At 44.4% G+C, this 22,737-nt stretch overlaps 1 protein-coding gene and 1 long non-coding RNA gene across 6 annotated transcripts in view; one reads left to right on the forward strand and one right to left on the reverse strand.

Annotated features, from left to right (window-relative positions):
• Nucleotides 1-22,737, forward strand: part of ETV6 (ETS variant transcription factor 6) — a 253,755-nt gene that overhangs the window by 154,696 nt on the left and 76,322 nt on the right. The gene's annotated exons all lie outside the window — the stretch shown is intronic.
• On the reverse strand, nt 14,959-22,433 carry LOC116533790. The gene is made up of 3 exons (XR_004261449.1): nt 22,347-22,433; nt 16,701-16,703; nt 14,959-14,969 (listed from the first exon to the last, which is right to left on the reverse strand). It is a non-coding gene; the product is annotated as an uncharacterized LOC116533790 (long non-coding RNA).

Raw genomic sequence — 22,737 nt, forward strand, 5'->3', positions numbered from 1 at the left:
CATGTTACTCAGGCTGGAGTGCAATGGCGCGATCTCGGCTCACCGCAACCTCCGCCTCCTGGGTTCAGGCAATTCTCCTGCCTCAGCCTCCTGAGTAGCTGGGATTACAGGCACGCGCCACCATGCCCAGCTAATTTTTTGCATTTTTAGTAGAGACGGGGTTTCACCATGTTGACCAGGATGGTCTCGATCTCTTGACCTCGTGATCCACCCGCCTCGGCCTCCCAAAGTGCTGGGATTACAGGCTTGAGCCACCGCGCCCGGCCAGAACATGCATTCTTGTACTACAATTCCAGTAAGAAATGAAGTCGACGTTAATACCTTATACCCTCCCTGTGGTCCCCAAACTAGGCACTTCTACTTTGCATTCAAGTGCCTAATATTCATGTGTGCCATGGTGTTGGTATTGTTTTTGAGACAAGGTCTCACTCTATGGCCCAGGTTGGAGTGCAGTGGCATGATCACTGCTTACGGCAGCTTGGATGGCCTGGGCTCAGGTGATCCTCCTGCCTTAGCCTCTGGGTAGCTGGGACAGACAGGCGCACCACCATGCCCTGCTAATTTTCAAAAATTATTTATCGAGACAAGGCGTTGTTATGTTACCCAGGCTCCTGATGTTTCTTTACAGCCTTCACTCAGTGCTTTTGTGGAGTCCATCCCTAAAGAGCAGGGCTTATATTTGAGTTTCAAAATCTAAAGTATCAGCTGGCAGCAGTTTATGTCTGATAATATATATGACCTTGGAAGTCTCTGACAGGGATAGGAAAGGGGAATGGCCATCTAAGGACTGAGAAATATCCCAAGCCATTTTCTGGGTCATGGAAAAGTAACCTGACCTTCCTATTCCACCTCCTATTCATCATCTATTTCACTTCCAATCCCCATCATATTTTAAATTTTAATTAATTTTTCATTGTCAGATAAAAGTCATGTTTACGGTATACAACATGGTATTTTAATATATATATACATTCTGGACTGGCTAGATCAAGCTAATTAACATAACTGTTAACCTTTTTTGTGGTGAGAACATTTAAAATCTGCTGTCTTAGTAATTTTTCAAACATACACAGCGTTATTAACCATAATCACCACGTTATACAACAGATCTCCTGAGCTTATTCCTCCTGTCTAACTGATGTTTTGTATCCTTTGACCAACACCTCCCCACCCCGCATCCCTTAGTCTACTCTGCTTGACTTCAACTTTCAGATTCCACATATAGGCGAGATCATGTAATATATGTCTTTTCATTACTGGCTTATTTCACTTAGCATAATGTGCACCAGATTCACCCATGTTGTTACAGATGGGCTTCAAAATTTAAAATATTCTTCAAGAGTGTGAAAAGTTGCTCCCTAGAAAGAATTAAAAGTAGCTGGGCATGGTGGCACACACCTGTAATCCTAGCTAATAGGGAACCTCAGTTGGGAGGATCACTTGAGCCCAGGAGTTTGAGACCAATCTCAGCAACGTAGCCAGACCCTGCCTCATATTTTTAAAAAAAGAATTTAAAAGCAAGAATATTTTGCAGCAAACATTTTCTGAGAGTTTTCTAGAAAAAGTAGTATAACTTACATCATGGTTTTAAAAATAAAAACAAAAATAGAGGTGAAGCAGAAGTGAGCTGTATTTGTTAAAACTTTGTCCTCACTCATCCCATATGACTTTAAAAAATATAATTCTAAGGAACTCCCAGCATCCGGATGGCAAATATGTGAACAGGGTAACATAAATTAACTGGAAGAGAGCAAAACAGATCTCTCAGCTGACCATTTTTTTTTTTTTTAGCCTTGACATCGGCCTTTAAAAGAATAAGGCAAATTATTTAAAGGAAGTTTTCTGAGTTAATTCAAGAGGTAACTCTCTGGCTATAACTTAGGGTAATTAAGCCTATTTCCTATGTTTTGAAAAGTGTTTCTTATGGCTAGAAGGTAAAAGCTTATTTAATCTTGATGTAACCCCAAAATTTAATCGGAACGCACTATTCCTATAGTATTCTGTTGAGCTGAAGTACAGGTTGTGCTCTGTTCAACTCAGGTTGTCTTGACAAAGACTGAGAAATAGAATGGTCCTCTGAGGCTCTACCTGACTATTCTGCAGATAACAGAGTCATGCAGGTATTTGCTATAGTGAAAATACTCTTATGGCTAAGCGAGTGGTATCTTACATTTACGTGATACCTTACAGTTTACCAGTGTTCATGTGATACATTACCAGTTGGTGTGATATCACCAACCTTTCTCATTTAATCATTACAATGCCCCTTGGTGTACAGATGAGGAATGAAACTCAGATAGGCTAAGGCTGGAGGCTGACCCGCATGCAGTCTTCTCTCTGCAAGTTCAGGCAGCCCAGGAGATGAAAGCCAACATGAGGCAGTGAATAAGCAATTATCTGACAAACCCAAGGCCGATGGAAGTAACATAACATCTTTGTTCCCCTTCATTTCTTCCTATGCTGTCCAGCCCTCCATCTCGGCTACCTTTCAACTCTGTGCATACTCACCCCCTCCTGCCCACATTCCCTCAGTGGGGTGCTGAAGTTTTGGCGGAGGGGAGGGGATGAGAAACTCTTTGTTTGTGCAGTAAGGGCTTCCTCACAGGAAATTTCCTGTGTTGGAAACTCTGGGGAAACTTCCTGTTGGATAGGCCACTGCAGGGGGCAGATAACCTGAACCACTTAAAACCTTCAGGGCTGTGCTGCTAAAGAGGATAGGATGGCCCTTCCCTGCTTTCTCAAAGTCTGGGAGGGCAAGAAAGTGCAAGCATACAGAAGCCTCAGGAATCTCACTGGGGTGGTATTTTCCAGGAGCTCAAAGCTGCGGCTCTCATCAGTTAGTCTTCTTCTAGAAGACCAGCCCTCAGGGTTAAATGGACTACTTAGATTTCTAATGAGAAGGGTGGCTGCAGCGACGTACTAGCTGGATGCATTAATAGGGCTCTGGAAACCATCTGGAAGTTCTGGGTCTCATTCTTCATATATCATTTTAAAACATATTCCTGTTTTATTACTCTCCCATGTTAAGGGTTTATGAGCACTGCAAACATTTATTTTCAGCTTTCACTTATGAACTTGGAATTTTAATTAATCCTTGTTATTGTCAAACACGGTTGACTCTGTATGCTGTGTGGGTCACTTAGCACCAAGTGTAAATCATCTGGGGTATGCGTTGCAGGACGGCCAATCTTAAGCCATAGCACAAAATTCTCAAATAGGCTTTATAATCATTTCACCTAATTTAGACCTCTGGTGGATTATTTTGTTCTTTGCCAGCACTCCAGCAAAGATAATTACTCCTAAATCATGCCCTAGGGTTGAACTCGGCTTTGAAGGTGTCCAGCGTTGGGAATTCCATAGGTTCCCATAGCAGCTTTCCTGGACCAGCTCTTAGTTTAGAAGTTTGGTCTCCTAATTAGCCTGAATTTTCTCTAGTGACCTGCAAGTATGTTACAGTAAGCCCTGTCCTTATTGTGTCATAAAATAATTGACTCCTTGTCTTCAATATGTTTCATATAGGTAGACAGCTGCTACGTCAGGGACGTCTCTTAAGTGCTTGATTTACCTAAAGTCCATTTCTCTGCAAGATTCTTTTTTTTTTTTTTTTTTTGAGACAGAGTTTCGCTCTTGTTATCCAGGCTGGAGTGCAATGGCGCGATCTCGGCTCACCGCAACCTCCGCCTCCTGGGTTCAGGCAATTCTCCTGCCTCAGCCTCCTGAGTAGCTGGGATTACAGGCACGTGGCACCATGCCCAGCTAATTTTTTGTATTTTTAGTAGAGACGGGGTTTCACCATGTTGACCAGGACGGTCTCGATGTCTTGACCTCGTGATCCACCCGCCTCGGCCTCCCAAAGTGTTGGGATTACAGGCGTGAGCCACCGCGCCCGGCCCCAAGATTCTTAATCATTTTAGAAGGAGAGGCCAAAATAACCCCTAAGCCAGGAAAACAAAGATTCTTAATCATTGTTTTCCTGGCTTAGGGGTTATTTTGGCCTCTCCTTCTAAAATGACTGGATTTAACGCAGGCCTCTGTCAGTCCCACCTCTCCGAACTTCTGCCCCAGCCGGGCGCTCTTTCTTGCTTTGTTATAGGAAATAATCATTTCAGCATCAATAAATCTGTGAACTAGACGTGTCTTTAGGTGAACTTTTGAGATTATATTCCTGGTCCACATTGTAAATTAGGAAAGAATGAAAGAAATAATAATTAACTAGAAAGAAATTTGCCGACCGAAAAGAAGTCTGCCTTGTTAGACTCCTAGAAAATAGAGACCGTAATATTTTATAATTTTTTGTCACAGTCTCCATGCATACTTGTTGAATGAATCCTACCAGTCGGAAGGGAGCTGTTTATTGGATTTGAGTTGCTTCTAGAACATGTACAAATTGCGTGGATTTTCTCAATTTATTTGTGAGAATAAGCTGTTCTCATGATTGAGTATTGATCTTCAAAATGATGAATTATCAATGATGAGTGATGCTGCATGTAACGTACTTATAAAGGCTAGGAAAAATATTTTGTAAAATGCCTTGGGTTAAGCTTTTAATATGAAAATTCAAAACAGTGATTTACTTTGGGGCACTCAGAGGAAGAATAAGAATAGGACCTGTTTAAATTTTTTGCAATATGATTACTCCCGGTTTTACATTTGATTTCTTATTACAGAATGAGATTAACTGGAATATGTTATAAATACAGAAAGTTTGTCATTATAAACACTAGTCAGCATCATTTGTTTACATGCTATTTTCAATGCATATTTGCTCTAAAATAGATCATATTGATGTCATAATATGTAGACCGAGCAAAAATATTAGTATCATCATCATCATCTTATGATCTTCATCAAGGTTGTATTAAAATATTTTGGGAGCGTAAATATTGTTATCTTTTTTGAAGGCTTACTTAGTGTAATACAAGGATCAGGGACTTTTGGCTCCTTGACCTGATTTCTAGTTCTATTTTTTGGTATTCTGTAAATTCTTTCAAAAGATTTTTATTGGGTGACTATTGCATACTGTGAGGTGCTGGGACATATCAGTGACCAAAACAGACATGACCCCTGCCTTCATGTTGCTTACAGTTTAGTAGGGGAGATAAGTGTCTACCAAGGAATTCACACTAGCCAGAGAGTACATTGCCCACACAGCAACCAGAGTAACCTGTGGTAAAATAAATCAGACTGTCACTTCCCTGTGCCAAAACCAGAGGCTTCCAGTTTCGTTTGGAAACCTTCTGAGTTTTAAGTATGAACTGCCAGGCCCTGCGTGATCTGAAATTTGCAAATCTCGTAAACCTCTCCACCCTCGTCTTCCATCAGCTTTTGTTCTGCTGGTTCCTCTTCAGCCATCCTGGTCTTTTGGCTATTCTTGGAACACACCAGCTTATGTTCCTACCTCAGGGCCTTTGCACTTACTGCCCTTCTGCCTAGGAAGCTGTTTCTCCAGATACTCTCATGTCAGAGCCTCTCACCTTATCCAGATCTCTGCTTAAGTATCGCCTCCTTAGACAAGCTTCCCTAACAGCATTATTCCAAATGGCACCTTCCTTCACTCTTCATCACCTTTATCCTGCGCTATTTTCCTTTTTGGCAGTTTTCACCAAGCTGACCTGTAATTTTTTTTAAAAAACTGGATGGTGAACCTTAAGCATCTATTCAAAATGGCCATTCTTGTGCACAGCTGGAGCGTAATGCCAGTGGGTCCGTCTGTAGGGTAATTGGAGGGGACCTGGCTGTCTCATGAGAGACTCAAGTCTTTTCTTTTGGGAAGGCAAAAAGAAACCCTGTGGTCTCCTCCTTCGAAGGAATCCATGTGTGATGGTGCTGGGGCTTTTACCAGTCACCGTCAAGATTTCCGCTGAGTTCCCCTGAATTCCAGAGTTGTTCACCCTTGTTCCTTCCAGAACTTGGTGTTCTCGGATTCATCCTGATTCCAGCAAGGAAATGTCCTATCATCTGCAAGAAGGAGCAGTTGCTGGGCCGGGGGACGGTGGAACACAGCCATGCCACAGATGCTTTATTAGGCTCCTCTGTTCCCTGCCTGCCTTCAGAGGCACTTGGAACCCCCGGCTTCTGAGGTTTTATGAAGTTCTGGTAGGAAATCAGTTTGTTTCTTGGTATCTCCCCCTGCAGGCAGATAGGGTTCAACTTTTCTGCTGGGCTAAATCAGATACCAATTGTCCATCTGTTCCAGCCTCCAAAACTGTGTGCACCTCCCTCAGCTGCCCTTGTTTCCTCTCCCATTTTGTTGTCTTGTGGGTTCGTTCCTTTTTAATTCCTCTGCCTGGTTTAGTGGGACCTCAGACAAAAGCAGGGATAGGCAAGATATGTCTCATCGATGTAGTTACACGTGGAGGTAAATGCCCTAACGCGGCAGTACAGGATGCTTTGAAGGCATAAAATAACAGAAATCTGGTCTGGTCTGTGGCATACATTTAAGAGGAGAATTGAAAGCTTAGTAGGGGTTAATTGGGCAAAGAAGGACGTAGATTTTTTTCTCGGGAGGGGAACAGAGCCTGTGAAGGCCCTGAGAGTGGAAGAGGATTTGTTCTACAGGGAAAGGAAAGCCCAGCCCGACTGGCATTCATTGAATTTGCTGTGGAAAAGCAGAGTGACACATTGCTTTGGTGAGAATTGCAGGTGGCGAGGTAGAATGAGACACAGTCACGTTAAGGGTTTTGATCTTTATCCCGAGAGTAACAAGCATCCGTGACTGTGTTACCTGAGTAACCTTGGACCTCATAAACTCTGGGTTCTTTTACAAACCAGGCACAGGAATAGCTACCTCACAGAGCTGTGTGCATTGCATGACATCACGTACAAATGATACTGACTTAAGACTGTCGTATTTGTTTGCTGAATTTGATTTTGTTGGACAATGACAAGTCACTGTAGCCCCATGGGAAAGGAACAGTATAATCAAGATGTCAGGTTGAGGAATAATCTTTGTGATCAACTGAGTGAAAGGTAAAAAGTAAGAAACAATTAAGAGGCATTGCTTTGGGCCCCAAAACTCTAGTAACAGGGAATTAGAGGTTAAAATATAAGCATTTGATAGTGTTCTAGCTACTGCAAAATGAAGACTGTGAAGGCTGAGAAGCTTATCAGCTGGTGGTTGGGAACTAAAAAGGAAGCAAGCACCACGGAAAGATGGAAAGCTCTACACACCTTTGTCCTGTTCATTAAATTGATAATGGGCTGGGTGCGGTGGCTCATGCATGTAATCCCAGCACTTTGGGAGGCCAAGGCGGGTGGTTCACGAGGTCAAGAGATCGAGACCATCCTGGTCAACATGGTGAAACCCTGTCTCTACTAAAACTACAAAAAATTAGCTGGGCATGGTGGCGCGTGCCTGTAATCCCAGCTACTCAGGAGGCTGAGGCAGGAGAATTACCTGAACCCAGGAGGCGGAGGTTGCGGTGAGCCGAGATCGCGCCATTGCACTCCAGCCTGGGTAACAAGAGCGAAACTCCGTCTCAAAAAAAAAAGAAAAAAATTGATAATGAAGCCGTCATTTTAGGTTTTCATGTTTAAAAAGTTTCCTGACAATGTGCCTAGACATTGTAAATAATATACAATAAAGTATTAAAGAGCTGGCTTGTCCTCAAGGGACTTTCAAGCATTCATACATTTCTGTTTGATTGTAACATTATTTAAAGAATTGGCCAGAGAGTTGCATCATCTGTGTAGGGATAAATAGGAAGTTTCAGGCCCCTGCATTTATTGGCACCTACATACATGGTAGTCATCTCGCCTTTGCCTGACAGCACCAAAAAACCTGCGGAGCTCAACTCTGTAACCTCACCCTTTGAGCCTGGGAATCAGCACGAACTCATGTTCTGATAATTCCAAACAAGTTAAGCATTTCTTAAAGCAGTGACTTTTATTAGATCTCACTGATGGTATTCCACCAGTAAATCAGTCAAACAGAATTGTCACATTGGACATTATCCTGGGCTTCTAGAATTCATTCTAGATTTTAAAGATGCAGGCAGATTCCGAGGATCACAAACGTCAGTTTGCCCAGTATGTTTAGGCCGTAAAGTTAGCCATGAAAAGCCAGTGTGGTTTGCATGAGATTGATGTGATTGGATGTAACTGCATTGCTTTTTGCAGCTCAGTAGCAACCACTTTTAATTGCAAATTGTAGCCGAAACAGCATCTACTTAATTTTGATCTTAAGGAATTTCAGAGAATAAATGCACACTAAGTAGTGGTGGATTTTTTGTAGTGTACATCAACATCACTTTTTATTTAACACATGCAGAAATGTGTACTAGTAATTTGGTAGAGTGAATTAAAGTACAGACAGATCCCCACTGACTTTAAATTAATACATGCACGGTTAGGAAACGGTAACCCTGGGCAGGAATCTTTAAGTGTTCAGGGCTCATTAGGCAGTAAGCAGGTGAGGCACAAGGTTTGACAACTACGCCTTGAAAACTCTCAAAAATGAAAGTTTTTTTTTTTTTCTGAGCCTGTTGAAAGGTGGATAAGAAGGGAAAGGGCAGTCTCAAAATAAAATAATATGCAAAGATTAACCAAATAACCCACTTTAGTCTTGACCCACTGGCAGGCAGCAGCATATCCTGTTTAAAGAGGGAGGCTTTACCTAAGTGGTTATATGTAAATGAACCACCTTCTCAGTGAAGCAGGGTGCACCTGGCTGGAGGTGTCTGTTACCGGAGCAGTGGAGGTTTGATTGGACTGACAAATTTTATTTCCTTTTTGGAAAAAAAAGATTATGTGGTATCAAATCACCTTTTGTCTTTGTAACAATAGGAATTACTTCTTGAACTTGAGAAACCAGCAGTTGCTTAACCTACATTTTTTTACACTTCGCCCATTCTTCTAAAGTAGTAGAGCGTATGTTTTTCTCTTTAATTCCCTGCAGCCCCCTTCCCCAATGATCATCAGCAAAACACCCCCCACAAATCAATGAAATCCTGGCGGGGGGGACATAAAGTTGACTTGAAAAAGAATACCTACAGGCATTCCTAGAATTGTCAATGTTAGTCATTTTTTGCCTGCAAAGCTAATTGTCCTCAAATATTTGATAACAAGAATGGCATACATCATTCCAAAACCTCAACTGTGTCACAGACGCAAGGGTGATGGAATTGGGCCACATAAGCTGCGGTTGTCATGTGAGTAACTCCAGCCTTCATGTGAATTTCACATTTTTCTTTATAATTCCAATCACCTCCACAATCTACCACCCATTTCCCCCATGGGATACAATAAAAAGAAAAAAGTACCCGACAAGGTATATTCTGCCCTTCATGTCCATGAGTTGCACATCCACGATTCAACTAGCCACAGATAGAAAATATTCAGAAACAAATTTTAAAAACCCACAATGCAACAACAAATAATAATGCAAATTTTCAGAACACCATATAACAACTATTTACATAGCATTTACATTGTATTTGTTATAAGTAATCTAGAGATGACTTAAAATATACAGGACGATGTGCATAGGCTATATGCAAATATGCACCATTTTATAAGGGATTTGAGCATTTGTGGATTTTGGTATCCGGGCAGGGGGCGGGAGGTGAGGCCCTGGAGCCAATTCCTTGTGTATGCAGAGAAATGACTACACTGAAAATCGAAGTAAAGCTACACCAAAGAGGGTAATAGCAGGCTGTAAAGTACTGGGAGAAACTGAGAGAGGAAAGTGAGGTACCTATGACAAATACAGGAGTGCTTGGAAGAGAAAGGATGAATAGAAAACTGTGATTTCAGGGAATTCGTTGCTGACTGAATGACCTACTTAAAAATGACAAGAGCCATGTGCAGAGGCTCACTCCTGTAATCCCAGTACTTTGGGAGGCTGAGGCAGGCAGATCTCTTGAGGTCAGGAGTTAGAGACCAGCCTGGCCAACACAGCAAAACCCTGTCTCTACAAAAATTAGCTGGACATGATGGCATATTCCTGTAGTCCCAGCTTCTTGGGAGGCTGGAGGCAGGAGAATCACCTGAGCCCAGGAGGTTAAGGCTACGGTGAGTTGTGATTGCGCCACTGCACTCCAGCCTGGGTGACAGAGTGAGACCCTGTGTCCAAAACAAAAAAAGGAAGTGAGTAAAAGAGAGGTCATAGATAATGGCATGATGGAACAGAGGAAGGAAAGGATGATGAGGAGGAAAAATGTACAGTAAAGCAAGGAGAGATGCAACATGAATATAAGAAAGAAACTGAAGAGAGCCGAAGATGAGAAAAAGAGGGATGGAAGATGGGAGGAATGAAAATAAACATGTAAAATAGGAATGGAGTTCATGAAATATTTAGCCATAGCTAAAGAAACATATCAACTATTGATTTCCTCTTCTAATAAAGAGGAAAATAATATGGATAATCCAAAAATAATGGATCATTGCAAAGCATTAATGTGTCTTGACTTAAGGTACATGTTTAAAATTACCTTAAACTGTGTATTTGTCGTCTTTCATGTGAGATTTTAATTTTTTTTTTTTTTTTACCATAAAAAGGAAGCCAGAAGATTCAGTAGAACCAGATCTTTATCTCTAGTTTGCTGCTTTCTGCATCCTCTTTTCGGCTGAGAGGGATCAATATCTGCAGGTTTCCCCCAATCTATAATTAAGCCATATGCACATCTACTGTCCCAGTTTCCCTGCCCACTGTAAAACCCTCATCTTGGCTATCACGTGGAAACTGGGGAGGAAATGGAGCATTTTACTTGAGACCTCTGTGAGCTGGTCCTGAGTATGAGTAGTGAACTCCAACCCACGTTTCTCCTAATCCCTTGTGGTGTCCTAGAGAGAATGTACAGAGGGGTTGGAAGTGGGTTTGTGTTCAGGGGCTTTCTAGATGTACTGTCAAGTCCAAGTAGAAGTCCAACTTGACAGTTCATGTAGAAAACCCTGGAATGTAAACCCATGAAGAAGAGCACTTCTTTATTTCAGAAAGAGTACAAACGACCAGTAATGCAAAGTCATTTTGAAGACCTTGAAAGAGCTGGGGGAGGCTTAGGTCTGGAGGGTGCATGTGTGAGTTCAAGTGGCTCTTCAGCTCAGAACCAAGCAGCTGTGTGCTATGGTCCATGGTTCCTAAATATATCATGGAGGGCAAAAAGTCTAAGTGTGAATTAATGTAAGGGAAGCCACACTAAAAGAAAAAAAGCTGTGGTGTCTTGAGATTCGAGTTGGCAAAATCCAACCTAAAATATGTCTATCATAATTAGTGAGATCCACAGGTCAGAGTTTCCTGTCTGTTCCTGATTAGGATTAACCTGGAAAGGTGGATTGGGTCCATATTTAATAATAGCTACACCTTCTGAAAGATTTGAAACTATTATTATCTCTTTATTTGCTGCTGCTTTCATAGATTTACGACAGGACTTGCTGTTAGAAGATGATCCAGGTCACCTGTGCCTGCCTCCTGCCCTCCCCTATTCCAACTATGACAGCACTGAGCATGCCTCTAACAATGGGAATCTCACTGTTTCACAGGCAGCTCTTGTTGTTTTGAAACACCTCCAATTTCCAGAAAGTTCTTTGAACTCTTAAGTAGATGACATTTAATAAAACAAAGCCTCAACCACTTTCAGAGCAGTGGGACAGCACATCTTTGATTCTTTTCAGGGTTTTTCCCCTCTGTTTTTTTTCTTCTCTACCTCTAATCATTGCCCGGATGTTGCTTATAACAGGAGCTCAGCCTCAACCAGTCTTTCTGCTCTTACCACATGCTCTCTAGTGGAATCTAGATTACCGGACTCATTTTGAATCTAACTAAAAATGAGAAATACTCTGTTTATATAAAGCTTGGCAATCAATAGGAAAAGGAAAGGCGGTTTAGCAAAGGCCAGTGATAATTCCAAGAAGCTGTATCTTTTGGAATATGTTATGGTGACCCGGCCACTGGAGCTGTCTGCTTATCGGTCTGGTTTCAGAGTTTCCAGAAAGGACTCACTGCCTTCGAAATACTTCCCAGCCCTTCCTTGGGTGCCTGGATTTCCACCATTACCAGTCTACTCCTTGAGCATGGATTTTTGCAGAAAAACATGTAGACCAGGGAGCTGGCTCATTAAGCTCATGGTGGTCATTTCATCAGAGCATTAGCATTTTTAATTCCCTTCCTGGATGCTCTTTTTAGCGGTGATGGTGGCGGTGAGAGGAAGCAGGGATGTGTAGATCATGAGGGGAGGGAAAGGGGGTGATTAGGCAGGAAAGAAGCAAAGTGACATTTCTGAGTGCCTGCCGAGGTCCAGCATTTCACAACAATCCCTGTGAGTTGGGGTCCACTTTTTACAGATGAGGAAGTGAAGACAGGAGACTAGATGACCTGCCCAGGTCATAGGCTAGTTGGGAACGGAGCTGGGATTTAAATCAGAGCTGCCTGATCCAAAACCTGTGCTGGTCTTGTGATTCCTTGATACCTTGTGCCATCCTGGAAGGGAAAAGGGCAGAGAGCCGGAAAGCTGAGACGGAATCACCTACTTAAGAATTTTGCGGGAGGCTAACCCTGTCTAAAAGCATCACTTTGCAATCAGACACATGTGGCATTAAAAATGTCCCAGTGCTAACTCATTTTAAGCCTTGGTTTTAGTCTACCTAAAATTTATGGAACACTATAAAATACGTTGCATGTAATGAGATATTTATTAGGAGTCTTCTTGCACTTGTTCAGAATGCTTTTTATTATTTTCCTGGTCATTACTATAGATATTCTCCCGTGTTGGAGAAATTGACCGCATTCACACTCTTCACTGGAGTTTTGTACAAACCTTACAAGAAAATTGGTGATCAGTCCTGAGGTCCCTTCCGCCTCTAATGCCTTGCAATATTTTGGCTGTACTATATGTGCTGTTACAGTTGATCACAGTAAGCAGAGTGCCGATTTCCTGCACAGGTTCCCCTGGGGAAGGATATGGGAATAACTCTTAGGAACCCCCCCCCAAATTGCAGCAACCAATGCAGTAAAACCCCTTTAACTCACTCCTCCCCCCGCGCTCACTCACACACTCAAATATATTTAGTGCTTTCCTGCTTCTCATTCTAACACTTTTGGGAGAGCGCTGGGGGTGGCTGGGTACCTTGTCCTCGGGTGGATTTCCTTGTTTTCTGAAACCGGCTGCCGTCAGACTTCAGGGAGGATCTTACCAGAGGCGGGTCGCTCGTTCCCCAGCCTTCAGTGTTCGTTCACAGCCACGCTTTCTCTACTAAGTACACATTCCTAGGCCTATAACAAAAGGCTTCTGTGAGTTTGAAAGCTGCAGGGGAGGCTCCTGCATGAAGGCCTGAGATTTAAATGGTTTCATTTCTCCTGTGCTGGGGACTGTATTGTGTTTGAGTGCAGTTTGGAATCTGCTTCTCCACCGCAAGGGGAAATAGAAAATCTGCCCTAAAGCTGCATGGGGACCCTGACTGGTCTTTATCCTCATAGCTTGGTGATTTCCTGCCACCCAAGTGTTGGCAGCAAGGGGCTTCCTGACATTCCGGAGGCCCCAGGAACCCCGGCTGCGGTGGCCCAGGGCTGGGGAGGGGGTGCATGGGGTGGGCTCCGGGTGTGAGCCTTCAGTTCACCGGGTTGTCCCTGCTGTGCTGCATGGCTACTTAGCCAGGGCTGTGCATGCCAGCCAGAGCCAACAGCTTCAGCAAACCTGCCCTTCAGGGAGAGCGGATTTCATTGTTTTAGAAGAGATACAGGAAATCAGAATGTTCCATCCTTCCAAGGGGAGAATTGGATTGGACTGAAAAGAGAACCAGCATTAAAAAAAGAAAGTCGCTTTCCCTTTCTTCCCTGCCCCTCCTCACCCCACCCACCAAGGGCATACCCTCCTTCTGCCCACCTTGCGATAGAAACCTTCCTGCCTGCCTGTATTCGCAGGCTCTGTGAACCGCGGGGCTGTCTCTGCCACCCAGCTCTTGCCTTTTCAGTAGCAGAGGTAATGTGGCCATGACTCAGAATTATAGGACCCCAGATGCTAAGGAAGTAAACTTCTTTTCAACTCACAGCAGACTCATAGTCAACAGAGTAGATTTTGTGTTCCGATGAAACAGTGTAGAAACTCTGTCCTTGGTGGCTAAGTAGTGTGTGGTTTGAGCCTCTGCCTCCCTCCCTCCCTCTTTCCTTCTCTTTCCCTCCCCCAGCCCTTTCCTGCTTCTTCAGAACTGTCAACTATAAATCCAGCCCAAAGTCCTTTAAGCAAAGGGTCACCAAGAGCACGACCTTGAAAAGACTTCTTGTGATATGTGCTTGCAGAGCTGCATGTTGTTCCTTGGATTTAGAAACAGGCCGAAGAAATCTTTCACTCTATTTAAGAAAAGCCTGTGTGGTTCGAGGCCAGGGCCTTGGACACAGGATTAACAACAGTAATACAATGAAGTACACATGCAAAACGAAAAAGGAATGATGAAGAACAACTTGTCTTTTTCCAGGGAGTACCAGGCACTTCCTTGTAAATTCTTACAAGGCATGAATTATTTCCTAGAAATGATTTAGGCCCTTTTGGAAAAATGCATTGATTCTTTTAACGTCGTAATTCCAGTTACGGTAAAACCTTCATTATCTGATTTTCTGTGAATTGCAAAGCTATTATTAACTGGCACATGATATATTTTACCAGTACAGTGACAGCTGATATTTATAAGGGTGACCCCAAAGTTCTGTAAAATGCTGAATTACCCTCTCAGGAATCGAAGAAAGATTAAATTGTATTCAGTAGAGTTTCTCATGTTAAGTGTCTATTTTATTATATTCAGATTTTTTTTAGAAAGTCCAAGTGTACATCCACCATAATATCTTTTCTTGGCTTTGTAAACAAAACCTAGTAAAAAAAATTTTCTTCCCAATACTTTGGGTTCAAACTACAGATGATTCTATCCCAAACGTGACAGGGAAACAATTTTTTTTTTCAGAGTAGGTAGGTATTGCAGACATGACATATCATAAATGTGTTCACCAAAGCGAGTGTGAGACAGATTACCCGAAACACTCTCCACTCTTGCACCGTGATCTTAGCCCAGCTGTTTGCGTTGTGAGTCATGCCGGGGTCTGACACCAGCATTCAGAGGCTGGCGGTACCTCACATCATAAACGGCTCAGATCCATGGCTCTCCACGGCAAGCTCTGCAATCCTCTCCGAGGCTTTGTGAGATGTGGTCTGCATCATTTTCCTTCAAGGAAACGTTATGCAGAAACATACATGCAGTATACAGTGAGGCTTTCACCAAGAAATTAAAAGGGTACAAATGTCTAGGAATTCAGAGGTTAAGACAAAAATGTACTGCAGGGAAAGAGATGTGAGCAGAATGCCCCTGCCTCCGCGGCCTCTGCCTTGCATCAAGCTCTTCCCAGGGAGCACGATGTGAACTGCCGTCCAAGGTGGCTGGGGCAGGACCTGGGTGCTGCAGCTCGGGAAGCCCAGAACTCAGTCCCAGCAAAAGCCTAAAGGAGAAGGAAACAGAGGCCCTAAAACAACAGAAAAGGATGCACCCCACTTTCCTGTGGTTCATCAGTTCATGTACTTCCCAGGAGAAGTTAAATCATGCCCCAGAATAGGATACCTACTTAGGATTTAGTGATTGATGCTTCATAGTAATGTGGAAGAAGCTTCACATCCATGGCCCATTTGATCTCACAGTAATCCTGCAAGATGGGCATGATTGAAAAAAAAAAAAAGTTACTCAGTTACTCCCGCTTTCCAGATGAGAAAACAGGCTCAAAGACAGTGAGCGCCTTAGTTGAGTCTCTCCAAGCAAGGCACGGGGCAAATCCAGGACGAAAGCACACGGTTCTAATTCTTTCTCCATGATTTCCTGATGCCTGTCATACCCTAATAGAGTAGGATCACCCTGCAAGGCAGCTGGTCCACATGGAGAGTCCTCTTGGAGGATACTGACCCCTGGTGCCACCTCTACTGGGAGTTGGTGCACTAGACAAGCCCTGGAATGAGAGCCAGAAGATGTCCGTTCTGATCCTGGCCTGCCCTCTAGCTGGACAACTTTGATCAAGCCATTTAGCCCCTTTCCCTTCAGGCGGCTCAGCTGGAAATAAGAACGATAATGCCCATGCAGCGACTCACCTGGCGACCGTGAAGGCCAAAGGAGATGATGTGTTTGAAAGCCCTTTGCAAACTGTGGAGTGTTGCCAGCCATTTCTCCTGATTTGGCTCAGGGCAGAAAGACATCCAGGTGAAGAGCTTGGTGTGTGTGATGACTTGGGCTTAGGGATATTTGTGAACAGGACACAACAAATAAATTCATTTGACAGGGGTGGAGGACAGTAGGCAGGGTGTAGTAGAAACTCAGGGAACCAGCAGTTATTGAAGGGTTTTGAAACTCAAAAAGGATGCAGAAGGCAGTTCTGTTCCAGTTTCTGCTTCTTTGCTGTTCAACACCTCTGAAGATAGTGCGTTTAATCCTTCCTGGGATGGTAGGTTATAGAAGACTTTACGTTGAAAGTGACCCTTAAGGAATATCCATATAAGTTGAGATGCATGTGGTTCACCAGGCAGAAAACTGTCTGCCAGATCTCGCATCCCAGGCAGAAGGGGCGGCACATGCGAAGGCCAGAGAACGCAGTGCCTCTGGGAACTGGCAGGTGCTAGTGTGGCTGGAGCCAGGTCTGCTAGAGGGTGAGGTAGGAAGTTAAGCTGGAGTTTAGCAGGCCCTGTGAAGCCTCTGAAAAAGTTTAAGCAAAAGCACAATTAGCTTTGTTTTTAAAAGATCACTTCCTCATGCTTGGTTCTCAGCTCCCTGGTCCTTTTAGTTCTTATTGGATAGAGGAGAGACCTTCCCATATACGGAGACTAATGAACACGGAATTGGAAATCTGCCTGGCTCCCTTTCCCTCTACGTGCCTGCAGTCAGCCATCTTTCTTCAGCTAAGGCAGAGGATGATGGGAGAGCCACACAGCAGGGAGCTGAGTTAGGAAGGGTGGGAGGGAGATGGCTGAAGGATCCACACTGCAGTTGACAGTTTTAAATAAACTGCCTCCCGCTTTTCCTTCAGTATTTTCCTATAGCTAATGGAAACTTAGACCAGACATCAGCTTCTTTCCATCCTTCCATTAGACTCACCACCCAGTTAGGATGTTCACAGTCCCAAGCCAGGGATAGCAGGGGCCACTGTCAGCGTGGGGTGGATGGAGGGGAGGGAGCAATGCCTTCCAGCCTTTAGAAGCCTCTGTTGATGTGCCGTGAACATGGTGAGGAACCTGAACTTTGGAGTCAAACAGGCTGGGCTGCAAATCCTGGTTCTATCACTCACGGGACTCAGGATCATCACAAGTCCGTTAACTCCTCTGACTGTGTCTGTATTTTTTCATCTGGAAAATGGGAACAGTCATATCCACCCGTTAGAGCTGTCGTGAAGATGAAATCGAAAGTATTTCCAAGGCACGAGGCATATCGTAGAATCCCAATTTATGCTTTTGCCTTTAAATGCCAGAAGTTAATATTCTTTCAATTCTTATTCTCCCGGAAGCAAAAGAGATCCTGTTTGTGTGACGTGCCAGCAGCCTCTGCTGTACTGTATTAGGAAAGCTCAAGAAATTAAGGTAATGATGAGGCACAGCAGGAAGAAAAATGTCTCTAAGATACCAAACAAGGAAAATTTAGGAAAGAATAAGAACCAAAAAAATAAATCAATTGATCAGGGTAAAAAATACTCTTATACTCTGAACTTACAACTCTAAGGACTAATTTCCACTGATGATCTCAATGCCTACTTAACTAATCATGGACTTTTATAACTAGAAACACAATACTTGTAGGGTTATGTTCTATTTTAATATAGAAATCATTGTTGCTATTCAAAAAGTCATCTTTTTTCCCTGGCCAGCCCCCTTGCCGGCTCAAGAGCATGAACTCTTACTGGAATGGGTTCTGTGGGGAGTACAAAGTCAAACCTAAGTAGGCTTGCGTTCGGAGCTCACTGCCTAGCGGGAAAAAAGACATATGCACTCATAACTCTAATTTAACACGGTGTCCTAGAAATTCCATATCCATCTTCAAAGTTCTCTGGAAGCAAAAAGACAGGAGGAAAGACATTTTTAGAAGGAGGCTTCCTGGAAGGAGTGACTTTAGTTTCAGGCCTTAAAGGAGATGTGAGTTTCCACACGCAAGAAGGGAGGAAAAGCGTGTTCCAGACAGATGAAGCAAGTGTGTGAGCAAAGGCCTGCGGGGTGGCGGCCGGGGTGGGGGTGTGTCTGGATGAAGGCAGGTGTGGAGACTGCTGGGAAGAAGGTCTGGGAAAGGGCCTCGGGGGCCCGGTGTTGAGGATGTTGAATGCCTCGTTGAAGAGTGGGGTTTTATTCTACATGCCTTTGGTGGGGAGATGTGAAGGTTTTTATTCAAAAGAGCAATGAGGCCTGGCACAGTGGCTCACACCTGTAATCCTAGCATTTTGGGAGGCCAAGGTAGGGAGATCCCATGAGGTCAGGAGTTTGAGACCAGCCTCGACAACATGGTGAAACCCCATCTCTACTAACTAAATCATAATAATAATAACAAAAATTAGCTGAGTGTGGTGATGCACACATGTAGTCCCAGCTACGCAGGAGGCTGAGAACACCGATCACCTGAACCCAGGAGGTGACGGTTGCAGTGAGCTGAGATTGTGCCACTGCACTCCAGCCTGGGCGACAGAGCGAGAGAGACTGTGTCTCCAAAAAAAAAAAAAAAAAAAAAAAAAGAGCAATGGGAATGGTTCTTAGGGAAGGTTTCTCTGGGCACACTGTATGTTCTCACTGAATATTAGTGTGGTTTGGGTTTTATACCAGTTACAATATGGAGCTTGGTATCTCTGAGCCTAAAATCTATGCTTTCCGAGGAGAGTGGAAATGTTAGTGTTTCCTTTGTTCAGTACCCTTCCCCCCACTTGGCCGTCATGCTGTTGTCAAGCCTTGGGGTGTCCCTGGTCCCTCCCTCCTACCCCTGCAGCCCTTCTCTAACCTATACTCTCACCCCTCCTCTGCAGGCTCCCAGGCAAGTCCCACCTCCTCCTGCAAAGGGATCAGCTGTCACTGTCTTCCTCCCTCCTGGCCCTCAGCCTACCCCACCTGCATGCATTCACCACCTTACCAGTGGAAGAGGCCTCCCTCCCCCAATGCAGAGGTCCCTTCCCCTGAGCTCCTCTGCCTCGGCCTCCCCAGTTGGCTTCTCCCCTCCTCCACAGTCAGCTTCTCTCTCATTGGCACTTAGTTCCATTCCATCTTCAAAGAAACCCACTTGGATTGCACATCGCTCTTCACTACCACAAATCTGTTCCCTTCACAGCCAAGTTCTTGAAAGAGTTCTCCACATGGGTTCCTCCTCCTCGCCTCCCATTGGCGCCTCAACCCACTGTGACCTGGTTTCTCTGCCTGTCACCCCGCCGCTCTGGCTGCTGTCCCCAGATGCCAAATCTATCTGCATCTACTGCTTGAAACTCTCCTGGACAGATACTACTGTCCCAACCTGTCCCCTCCAACACTCAGAATCACGTGCATTAGGCTAAAGCCTGCTACAGAGTCTAATTGTTACAACTGTCCTAATTTTGTAAATAGAATTCTTTCAAAGGCGTATTTATTTGGGGTTCTCTGCTCTTAAATCTAGTTTTATCATCATTGAAGAATGCGTATTATGGAAAATAAACTTTATATCATTGGGAAAAAAAAAAGAATATACTTTTCCTAAATTGCATGCTGCCTCAATGTTTTCCTCTGGAAAACTCACCTACTCCAGCTGCTTCAACAATCATCAGTGCAATGGGACTTCCAAGTATTTTTTTATCTCTAGGCTGGGTCTTTCTCTTAAGTAACAGACGTATGTATACAACTGCCTACTGGGACTCTTTACCTAGATGTCGTACAGTTACCTCACTATGTTAAACAAAACTGAATATATCCCCCGCCAATCCATCCTCTGTGGGTAGGGATGGGTGGGCCCCTCCATTCAACTAGTTTCAGGAATCAGGAGCCTGGATTTTGTCATTGATTGCTTTCTCCACATTGAATTAATCTCCAAGTTCCATCAATTCTTCCCTGTAGTATGTTCAGCCCATCCCCTCTCCATCCCTTCTGCTTTAGTTCAGGCTAACAATATCTGTCATCTCCATTTCTGCAGCAGCCTCTGACTGGCCGCCTTGTACCAGTCTTGCCCTGTTCTAATTCATTCTCCACTCTGCAGCTGGAGTGATTCTTCTAAAACAATATCCGATTATGTTACGCCCTTGTTTAAAATTCTTCAGTGACTCCTTGTAGCCTTAGGGTAAAGCCTGAACTCCTTAGTACAGTAGACAAAACCTTCCCAATAATAGCTAACATTTATCAAGTGCGTAATCCATACCCTGCACTGTTCTAAGGGCTTCACACGTGTCAACGTACTTAATGCTCACAATTCCCGACATAGGTCCTGTTACTATCCCAGTTTTACAGTGGAGGAAATCGAGGCACAGAAAGGCAAGCACCTTGCATGAGGTCACACAGCTAGGAAGTTGGGGAACCAAGATTCCAACCCAGGACACTTAACTCCAGGACCACGCTCCTTAGCACTACACTGCACTGTCTCCATCATGTGCCATTGCTTCCCATCCATTCAGAAATATTTCTGGAGTACGGAAAATGGGCCAGAAGCTGCTTGAGACACTGGGGATATAGCAGGAATCCAAACAAAGTTCCGTTCACATGCTGGTGAGGAAAATGAATAAGCTGATCAGTAAAATTATTAGGGAGCTAGATTAGGGATGAATGCTAAGAGAAAACAAAAAAAGAAGGTAAGGGGGAGTCTGAGAACAGAGATATGTGGCATTAGAAGGAATGTCCAGGGAGGACTGGAAGGAAGTGAGGATGTCTAGAAGAAGAACAGCTCGGCTGAAGAACAGCAAGTCCAAAGGCCCTGAGTGGGGTACAGTGTGTGGTAGGTGTGAGGAACAGCAGCAAGGTCAGTGTGGCTGGAGCAGAGTGAAGGAGGGAAAGGATGATGGCGGGAAAGGATGGTGTGAGCTGGGTACAGACAGGTCAGGTCCTGCAGGGCCCAGAAGATGATTGTAAGGACCTTGGCATGAACGGTGAGTGAGATGGGAAGCCACTGGGAGATTCTGGGCAGAGTGACATGATAGAAATTACAAACAGAGGAGCCATGTGACTTGAATGGATCTGACTTGAATGGATCTATCTGGCAGGTCTGTTGAGGATAAATGCAGGGAGGGAAAAGTGGAAGACCAGTCAGGGACCAGTAACAGTGATCCAGGCAAGAGGGGATGGTGGCTGGGACCAATGTAGTAGCAGCAGAGGTGGCGGAAGTGGGCAGAGCTGGGTACATTTGGAAGGCAGAGCCAATGGAACCTACCAATGGACTGCAAGGGGGATGTAAAAGAAGAAACAAGGGTGACTGCAAGGTGTGATGCCTTGGCCACGGAACGGAGTTGGCCTTCTCTGCGATAGGAAAGATTGGGAACAGCGGATTTAGATGAGTGACATCTGGAGGTTGGTCGGCATGCATTAAGCATAACGTGCCTATTAAGCATCAAAATGGAGACGTTGACCGGGTACAGTGGCTCATGCCTGTAATCCCAGCACTTTGGGAGTCTGAGGCAGGAGGGTCACTTGAGGCTACAGTTCAAGACCAGCCTGGGCAACATAGCAAGACCCCATCTCCACAAAAAATTTTTAAAAAATTAGCCGGGCATGGAGGCTCACTTGTAGTCCTAACCACTTGGGAGGCGGAGGCAAGAGGATCCCTTGAACCCAGGAGTTCCAGGCTGCAGTGAACCGTGATCACACCACTGTATAACAGCTCTGTTTTCTGGGCAACAGTGTGAGATTTTGTCTCTTAAACATGGAGATGCACTGTCACCTCCCACCCTCACCCCCCGTTTGAGCACACACTCACATATGTCTTGTGTCCTAATCCTACTTAACTATTCAACGTTTCCCAAACTGGTTGTGCTCTTTCACATGTCCAGGCCTTGCATCTGCTATTCCTCTGCCTGGAAAGCTGGTAGCCCATCCACTTGAGAAAGTCTTCCCTGGCCGTGCACCAATGCACTGACTCGTAAATGTCTCTTTACATTCCTTTCTTCCCTTCTAGACCGCACAATCCGAGTCTCGTTCACCTTGATGTGCCCTGCACCTAATCCAGGACGCAAGGCATAGTGGGTGCTTCCTAGGTTAGACGGAAGGGTGAGTGGGTGAGTGAGTGGAGAGGTGGACAAAATGAGTGCTCAGCAGTTAGCCCCAACTGTGTTTTGATGGTAATGATGGGAATTCCCCTGGCACGTCGCCAGGTGAGATGATCATTCAGCCTGAAATGAAAGAAACAGCAGATGTCAGGAAGTTTTTGTTAATCCTGCCTCGCGCGTTCGAGCCCTCCAGCATATGCCCCTTTTCCTGCACCGTTCTCCCCCATTTCTAGCTTCTGGTCTTGCTCATCTGTAGCATCAGCAAACATAGACCCTCTGCTGTTCACATCCAGGTCTGTAGGGGAAATTTTGGTTTTAAAACCAGAAGAGTGTTTAACCTAATGTCGTGCTGCAGGCTTGCTTTCCACGGGCCTGCGGGTCTGCCAAAATGATCAGGCTTCATTATTTAGGAAGCTGCCTCAGCCAGGCATTACTAATTTGGGCATTACTAATTCGGATGCCTATTCAGGCAAATGAGCAATGAATGTAAAGTGCTTTTGTCAGTGAATTGCAAGTGAAGAGAAGAGGGAGTGGGGGAAGTAATGGGAAAGTGGTAGAATGTTTGAGCTGTGCTTCATTTCCAGAAAGGGCAGCCATTGCTTCCT

Source organism: Sapajus apella, unplaced genomic scaffold (genome assembly GCF_009761245.1).
Source record: "Sapajus apella isolate SASKATOON/1434 unplaced genomic scaffold, GSC_monkey_1.0 scaffold84, whole genome shotgun sequence".
In the NCBI taxonomy this organism is placed as follows: Eukaryota; Metazoa; Chordata; class Mammalia; order Primates; family Cebidae; genus Sapajus; species Sapajus apella.